We start from the raw sequence: 9,933 nt of genomic DNA on the forward strand, positions 1-9,933 counted from the left end.
ACTGAAAGCTCACTGGGGCATAAACTGAAAAGGGAAACTTAATGAACAAATCTACATTTGATCTGATAGTTCAAACTTTGCTTACCCCCAAACTCTACTAAGTTGTTTAAGTAGCCAACATGCCTAAAACCACTCAGATGACTGCAATATTATTTCACTTATCTATAGAAGCATTTTGCATAGAACACAGATGTTTCACAGATATTTCCAAATGACATAAGCACACACTTTGGCTACAATGCTCCAAAACAGGATGTAGTCATCCTAAAGCCTGGGACACATGCACCCTCTAAGTTGAGCTTCTGCAGTGTCTTTTACCTGCATTCATCCTCTATTCCTATCTCTCTCTCAACCATCACAAAGGAAATATGTGTCTGCTGTAAAACCTTAGAAGTTTATATAGATTCAGGAATGAGTCTGTAAATGCGTAGTAAGTGTTGTACAAATCCTTCTCTTTCTATAGAAAGTTCAAATAAGAAACTTCCTGTCTCATTAAATGAGGAAATAGAACATGAATGTTTGAAAGGTTTATTACTCAAAACTATTGACTAACAGTAAAACACTGCATTTCTTAATTTACAAGCAAGTAAATCAGTTCCTAACCTATTATACCACACCACTAGGGTCTAACAAATAAGTCTTTGGGACATTTGTAGAAGGGAGAAGGTTGGCCTTCTAAACATAGTCATTTAAGTGTTCCTGAGGGTATTTTTCCTGATTACCAAGACCTCTCTGACAGAAATCCCTGGTTGAACCTCAGCTGATATTTCTACCACATTAGCTGTTCTTTCCTCACAAATTTGGGAGTTTTTTCAACAGTTTTCCTACTGTATAAAAATTTAATGCTATGTTCTTAAAGCCATCATCTTGGAAGAGACCCTACAAGCAGTCTGAATAAGCTTCACTGAAGACTCATTTTCTCCAAGTTTCATGGATTTCCAAGCAACTACAAATCCATATTTTTCAATCAAATGTAGTATTATCTCTTGCAGAGACACTGACTTTTGTTGCATGTGACATAATGGTATTAATTTAGCAAGACTTGATGGGCTTCCATTTGTGCTGGAAAGATGTCAGTGTTAATATCCATAAATCTACATTTTTGGCAGGCCAGAGACTTTGAGGTGGAACTTACCCTAAGTGAGAGTCAGTGACTTACCAAGCCACTTTGTGCCCAGTGTGAAACTATGACTTGCTCCATTAAGCATGACTGAACACAGCTTTAGTTAACATAAGTTGGTTTTAATAACCAGGAAAAGCAAAGGGGTCATCGTCAAACCTAGAAAGCAAAGATATTTATCTGAGACCAAGAGGTGAAACACCAATTCACAAGTTACTCTTTTACTATCTTTTCCTGGCAATTACTAAATGCTTTAATATAACACATGCTTGTAGCAATTTAAGGTTAAAAGCAAGTTTTGCTGATGTATTATTTAAAACAAATAAATTTCTAAAGAATATTAAATACTAGAATTAGTTCTTGATTAAACTTTAATGGTTCCAAATCAAGTATTCAGACTCTAGGAGATTTTAAACATTGAGTTTTCTTCAGTTATATTAACTCAGCTACAATGAACACTATTTATTGATGTCCTAAACACTTAGCATTAGGCAATTTAAAGGTCTTTTTCAATATAAAACTCAGACGACAAACTGCTTTGTTGTCTGACCATGCTACCTATACTCTGAAGCCCTCCTTCAATCACAATTTATGCCACATGCAAGTCCTTTACTACACTCACTTCATGGATGTCTCTCCTTTGTCACAGGCTGGGGCAGCACATATGTTATAAAATATAATGTATCAGCATGTATAACACAGGAAGCATTTGTTAAAGAAAACAAACAAAACCACAAACACAAGCTGACAGGCTTCCCACATAGCTTGAGCTACAGATTTGTCTTTTTCTTTACCTTGATATAGAATTTCTGGAGAGCTCGCAGAGACATCTTGTGCCTGGATAACATATAGCAAGTACAAAAGAGGGGTCATGGTCCTCCTCTTTGCTCCAGTCCTCTTGGGACACCAGAAACAGCCAGCTGGCACTTATCAGCATCATGGCTGGAAAGTGCAAAGTTGTAATCTCCCTTATCTTTAGGTGGATCAAGATAAGGTGGTGGTGGAAGCTCCTGCTGTTGTGAACCTAGATAGGCTATAGTAGCATCCAGTGGTTTTTCATCAGGTATTTTTGAGTCCTCATGTCTTATTCAATACAATGCTTAATGGCTACTGGTAGGCATTGATTTTTGAATCAGACATCACTGTGTTACATGCTGGTAACTGCACTGAAGCAAAGAAATCTTTGGACAATACTGCTGAGTTTTGAAACCTAACAGATTCCTACCTGAGTGCTTTTTTTTTTCCAGTAGGAATTCTTGGGTTTAGTTACCAAACAGGAGTTATACAGCATGCCAGCATTTGAGACGGTGTTTAAATGTTTCAGGTAGTGACAGTGAGATGAAGTCGACTGGAGCACCTTGAGAGTGGTTTAGCTGTAGGCAGCAAGAGGGGCTGTAGGCTACCTCAGAGACGCCAGAACCAGACTGAGGTTGTTTCCTGTACAACTAATTCCTCAGAGCATGAAAACGTTTCCCATTTTGCCATGTTAAACACCCATCTCCCACTCAAAACTAAATACTATTCTATAGAATATCTATACTATATTGGGAATTCAGGGTCAAATCATGCTGTCCCTTATTCTTCAACAAACCTTTTAGAAGATGGCCTGATTACACTCAAATAATTAAAGCATTTGCTGTTTTTCTAGGACACTCAACATAGTTGTAGCACTGGTATAACAGCATTCATCTAAGGAGTTAAAGAAAATAAGGTCTGCAGGGAGAGTGCAGGATATGACATACCCCGGGGCTGTTCCTTACCAAGGGGCACTGTGTGTACAATACTACAGAAAGCAGTGTGGGGGAATCAGCCCCAAGGACAAGATAGCTGCCTGCTGGCATTACCTGCCTGTAAGAGCACGCTCAGACTGGTACAACTCCAGCTGGTTTCTCAGAGGACTCGGATATCCGAGCATGCTGGTTCCCGGAGGATCTTTTGAAGTATACCTGCTGTTAGGGCAGGCACCAGCACTTTGTGCAACCTCCAACTACCCTGTTTCCCTTTGGATTTGTAACATCAGGCAGACAAAATTATAGGTGTTTTGTTTTAAAGGACCAGCATCATCTGGTACAGGATTACTTGGACATCCTGAACTCTGGGCTAGTTCAGGCTCTCCAGGAGAAAGAGAACACAAGGGTTCTGGCTGTGTTTTATCAAGGGTCCTCTGCAGCATCCCCTCCTAGTGCAGTTGATTAAAGGGCCATTATGACTTACAGACACTCATGAACTACATTTTACTCTATTTTGCCTCTGGTTCATTATTTACTTCACATCTACACTAACAGATTATCGTCTCCCTCCATCTAGCTGTATTTTATTCACTTGTTGGGCAGTGAAGCTAAGCGACCTTCATTGCTACTTCAATTCCTGGCTACCCACTTTGAGGAAATAAACAGCTTCATGGGATACTTTGAGTCCTGCAGGTGTGCAGTTGAAGTCCATGCAAGATGCCCATTTTCCTCATGTAACCATCAGAACATACTGTACCCAAGAGCTGGACGGCCCATGTAACATGCAACAGAGATGGATAGGAAGATTTTTTGTTCACATGTGGTACAATTCACAAATACTCCTTAAGAGAGCTCTTCCTGATGCCATTTGTAAAGGTGATCTATAAAGTTTTATTATTGTTCGCTTAACCACTAGCTGTGAAAGCAAAGTGACTAATAGAGATGTGGTGTACGGTGTGCACCAATGAACATTGCAACAGCTGCCATCACACAACCTCCCTTATTTCATGGCACTATTGTGCCAAGGCTTAGAGGAGCTATTTTTGTGCTCAGTGTTACTGCCGCACAGGATGATAGTTAAGAGAAGCATACACTGGACTGGAAGGAAATGTGCAAGAAGCTCTGGAAAAGTAGCCCTGAAGCTATACTAGCAATGAAAATGAAGTTCTGTTACTCAGAGCCAAAAGAATTTGACAACAGAAGATAAGCAGAATTTGCTTATCCTAAGCACTCTCATCACAGCATGGTCCTTAAGATTACCGCTGTCTCAAAGGTACATTAATCTTTCAGAGATGAGAGAGGAATGAGAGCTACTGATTTTTGAGGTAGACATGTGAAGTAATCGTTCAGTTTGTCTAGACAAGAAAATGCCACATGTGCTCTCCTTCTCTCTTCTGGAAAGAAAGAGGACAACACCAGCCTCTTCACTGAATGTGGCATGTGATAATTCCAGAATGGCTCTTGACCTGTCTGCTGAACAGCTGATGATTTGTCAGAGAAAAAAGTAGGAGAGATGCTGGATAAAAATGTCTGAGTTCCAATGTGGGGACTGGTGACAACGCAGCCAGCATTCAGGAGAGCAGTAACTGTTATGATGTAAAAGAAAAGAAAAAGAAAGAAAACATGAACTGGGAAACACTTGTGCATGGTTGGCATTTTGGACAGATGCAGAAGACAATAGGTTTAATTCCCATCTGTGTAACAACCTTCTCTGTAAACCCTTGGACAAACACATGAATTTCTTTGCACTTTACTCCCAAACCTCTGGAACAGGCACAGTGATATTTACCTTTCTGTGATCTAACCAAAAGCTCTTCAGAAAAAGAATTGTCTCCCACTACTGTCAATGGAGCAGATAAAAACATCTGCCAGCTTGTTTAGCTTATGACTTGATTTCAGAGTGCCACATGTTGAGCTGTTGCAGTTGTTTTTAGAAAGCATGGGTCAGCTTTGCACCTTAAGCAGCAGCTGAAAATTTGACTTACCCAGCTCACCTCATCCCCCTGGGGTAAAACATAGGTATCCTTTCTCTTTCATGGAAGGAGGGGGACGTAGCAGCAAGGATTCATAGCCGAGTCATCTTTACATCCTAGTTGGCTGCTACAGTAGCCAAAACCCATCTTTTAGACAGAGCAACTATTAAAAGTTCAAGGTGGTATAAAAAAGCCTGGAGGATACCACTGTCCTGCATCAAACACAGCTTAAAAAACAATAGGCAAAAAACCCCCAAACCAACCCAAAAAACACTACACCCCTTCCCCACCCCCAAATAAACCCCAAACAAACCCCCCCACCAACCTCTAACATGAACAGTATTCCTCAACCAGTTCCTCTTCTATTAGTTGAGAGTACCATCTTTACAGAAAAAGATGAGTGGTGTAAGTCAGTATAACTTCGGCTGTTTCAGTAACTGTGCTTAGTTCCCAGTTGCCTTTTCAATGCTGTTCTGATGGTGATGCAGAAGGGGAGTCCTGTTTCTGGGATGCAGGCAATTTCATGTGTCCCTTTATATCTGGTGTCTTTTGCTAATACAACAAGTAGGTATAGTTTAGTATTATGTTGCCACTGATGTGCAGCAGGACTGAGCAATTTGCAAGCAGCAAATACCCATCTCCTGCCAATTCCTGTGGTGAAAAGGGGCCCTAGTGAGTCTGTCAGCTTTATTCAGTCCCTCTACAGAGACAGAGACTGCATTTACTACACAGAAAAGATGGAGGGCAGATGAGGGCAAGCATGGAATGGGAAGGACACAAGAACCTGACAGTTTGCCCCCACACATCACTTTTGTCCTTGGGGCACCAAGAACATGCTTTGCCCACAAAACTAACAAACTCTGAGCCAGCCTGGGGTATTCACCTTTCAGCACTTCATATTAATCAAGTATTCTGTCTTTAAGTAACATGCCTAGCAATGACATGCCCAAATAGTCCATGCATGGTCACTGCATGTCTGCTTTTGTGGCTGGCTTATAAACCTCAAGGTGCTGGGCAGCAGATGAGCTTCAGCCATAGCTGCAGAAGCTGAAAAAGTCCCATCCAGTGAGTACTTGTGTACTGTAAGTCAACACTAAGTCTGTGTTAGAAAAAACAGAGTTTAACTTCTCCCTGGGAAACAGTTCCCCCTCCGTCTCCTGCAAGTAGGGCAGTCTTGAAATATCCCTGAAGTTACATCCAGGCCAACTACAGAAGCTACAACAGACAAGCTGGGAAATTTGTAATATGATCAGAAACTGCTTTGAAACAAGGTATGTGAATGTTTGAGGCGAGTACTAGAGGTAGAGCCAAGTAAGAACCCAACAGCCTGCTGTTGTCAAGAGCAGTCCCACTTCCCCCACATGCAACCATGCCTGAGGTCTCCCATTTTTTCATCCCTCCTGGTATATGTACAGCATTTGCTGTTTTCTAGCACGCTGGAGCTTATAGAATGTGCCAACATATGCAAAATGATTTCTTTTTCTTTTCCCAGAAAAACAAAATTCATATATCCAAAAGACATTAATTCTGAGGATGGGGTAAAAGAGATGGAAAACAAGTTATTTAACAACAGATCTTCTCTCTCTTTAAACTCCAAATTCAAGGTTTTGATCTGTTCAAGTTCCAGTCCTTTGCCTTTCCAATAGCAGTGGCATTTGTGTCTCTCTGCTGTCTTTGGTGAACAGTTTGCATCCACAAAGCTCACCCATCTCACAGCACACTGCAAGAAACTAGAGTAGATGGAAACAGCATTTGGATCAGTTGGTAATTTACTTCAGCATGAAAAGATTAAAAGCATTTCTCATCTCTTTTGCCTGCTTTTGTATATTCATCTATTTTGGAGTTGCCATGCCATACAGTTTCTACTTTGAGTAGAAATCTGCAAAACATAAACCTTTATGAGGAAATAATACTGCACTGACAAAATTAGACAGCTGGATACATGTAGATTCCCCAGCAGCCTCTCATGGTCCTTGGTGCAGGATTCCTAGAAGTCTATGATGTTGGAAGTATTTGAAAGGCACAGTGATCTCTGCAGAAAAAGCAGATGCATCTGACAAAGCATACCTCCTTTGGAATGAGTAGCTCTGTCCACACCTAAGCTGTTGGTCTGCAAGAGCTATTTTATATCAACATGATACATAATTACGTTAGCAAATTTGTTTCAATAAATGCATCATATTGAATACCATTGCTCCTTAACTTAAATCCAGACTTTCTCATCAAAAATATGTGCTGTGTGGCTTTGCTCACAGCTCTAACCACCTCATTCCTCACCTGCATTAACTCCTGATGTGCCTTTTGCCCTCCTGCTTTAAAGAATCTCTCCCAGCATCACTTTGCATCCTTAGTAGCAAAATCCCAGCACATACACTGCATTTGGAAAAAGGTAAGCGAGCTAGCATGGCTAGACAGAGCTCAACTGACTCTAATTCAACTGCATAACACAGCTTGTGTGGCAGGGCAAGAGCCTCGCCTTACTCCCTTTTGTTAATAGCCATGTACTGCTACATACCAATTCAATAATGATAACAGACCTTAACTGTAGACATTGCATCATGCCTAAAGAAACTACTCCACAGAATTAAGGGGAAATTGGCAGGTATTCAATTAGCTGCCATTCTTGTTTATTCTGTGAACTCTACATTTGAAGCCATAGCTGACTGTAATATTCTGATGGTCGATGCATACTTTTCTATTATTTTCCATTTATTACACACTGAACAAAAGGCGAGAAAGTGCAGACATCAAGAGGAAAAATTCTAGTACCACTACAGTAGCTAAAGCTGTCTGCTATTGAAAGCAGTGATAGGTAATCTATAAAATAACTTCAACAACTCCACAGTAAGAGAATCCCACTATTAATAGGACTAGCGGCTGGAAGAGATTTTATTCAACAGTGAAAGTCAGTCCACTAGAAAAAATTGATGCTTTTATAATATAAGCTACATTGTTTTATGATGTACAGACCAACATCTTCAGAAACCATTGTGGAAGAATTAAAGAAGTTTCAATCAAGATCAAAGTTTGGATGATAACACAAGGTTAGATATGAAGAATGAAACTGTCTACCAACAAAGGCACACTGTATAAACCAAATTTAAACACACTTTGACAACCACTGAGGACAAGGAGCCCAACTAACTTAGCCCACTGCATTTAGAATAAAGCAAGTTTCCAAGTCACCCTTCATAAAAAGTCAGATTTTTTTTTTTATTCTATTTTATCAAGCATAACCAGAAATTCAGAACTCAATTCCTTGCCATCTTTTTCTTTCACCTTTTATCACCTATCTTATCACCTTTTCATGTTTGGCGATCAACCAAAACAGAAGTTAGGAGCAAGTCCCTGCGGCTGTTCTGGCAGCCAGCAGAGGCACTACAGATGTGCACCTTCAGATCAGGGCAGGAAATGTTAGCTCTGTGATGCCCAGAGTTTCCTTATGGTAGCATATTCTTAGATTAGAGAAGCTACGCAGATCGTTTACGATGTAGAACCAAAATAAAAGCTTTACATAGAATGCCAAACCCTGCCCTCTATTATTGGGTAAATCAGGATTTCTTCTGAATGCTGACACAATCTGTGAAATTAAAGGACCTGCAACAGCCTTTATTGTAAAACCTGCAACAATATTTATGACCAAGCCTATTATTAGAGATTTTACAGTGAATTAAGGACTTGGCAGTGTTAGGTTTAGGATTGGATTTGATGGGGTCTTTTCCAACCTATATCATCCCCCATATACTTTCCAGATGAGTATGACCATATAAAGTAGTAATGAATTATTTTATATGGTAGGGAATCAAAGCAAAGAGAAATAAGATTAAGAGTTTGAAAATGTCCTTTTGTCCTTTGAAGGACTCGTTTGTTGGCCTACCACAGTGTTACCCACTATCATTAACACAATGTAACTATGAGTATTGTTACTGTGGCTGCCAAAACCTGGCTGCATCATTCCTGGGAAAATGGGAGGAGAATGAACAGTGAATGAAGGAGCAACTCCAGCATACTTGTTTAGTTCTAAGACATTCATGAGACTGGAAGGGTTGAAGTTGTGTTTTGCTATATAAGTAGATGGTATCTGGCAACTAGAAACTGAACCACTCTCAAGGGAAAGCAAACAGAACAACAATTGTGTAAGCAAGGCATGCAGAGAATGGAGCACCACCATCCTCTAACATGATTAATTGTTCCACAGCTCTGTTCTCCCCAGGGCTCTGAATCAAGATGGATTCAGAGGCTGACACAGAATTGGGCTGGAGTTTTCTTCTGAAAACTTCTCCAGAACTACACATAGAAGCTACCTATGTATCTGCTCAGCACACAGGTTGCCAGTTGGCAATGCATTTGCCTGTAAGCACTTGGCCATGAGTTTGCATGTCTAAACAGCACGCACAGTACTGTGTGGAGAGAGATAGCCAGGACCAGTTCTAAACGAGCCATGCAGTGCCTACCCAGCGCACCTCAGTGCCATACGGATGCATTGGCCTGAGCTGCAGAATGCAGGGAGAGGCACACAGGGTGAGCTGAGAGGACACTGATGGATTCCGAGTGGCTGCTTTCTGCTTTGACAGCTCTACAGAGGGCTGCATTGCACTGCATAAACGTAGCCCAACACAGCGTTAAAGACTCTCGAGAAAAAGAATGACAAAGATTACCACAAGTTTTCGTTTTAACTTTGCTTATTTAAAGAAGCTTTTTTTAACTGCAAAGAACATTTTTCTACTGCTCTAAATCGGGAACTAATGCCAAGTCAAATGAGTGAAGTGAGGAAGTTTGGTGTCAGATATTTCTGCCATGGCTTCCTATAAAGTCAGAAACATTTTCCTCTGGTTTAGTGCAATTAATTGAATAGTTATACTCTGAGAATTCCATGTGGTAGGTATAAACGAGGCAGCCCTGTTAGTCCAGGCTGATGTGAAATTGCCCTTTAGAATTCTTTTAAATAACTTCTCACAGCTGTATTTCTATTCTTCAGTTAAACAGGCTGGGAAAGCATTAAATAGAGGGTGTTTTTTTTTCTAATAATGATCTCTTTTATCATCAGTCAAGATAGTTTCTGCAGGGTTTTATAAATGATTTTGCTCCAATTCCAAATAAATGCCCAATT

The sequence above is a fragment of the Psittacula echo genome, assembly GCF_963264785.1.
Source record: "Psittacula echo genome assembly, chromosome: 13".
Classification (NCBI taxonomy): Eukaryota; Metazoa; Chordata; class Aves; order Psittaciformes; family Psittacidae; genus Psittacula; species Psittacula echo.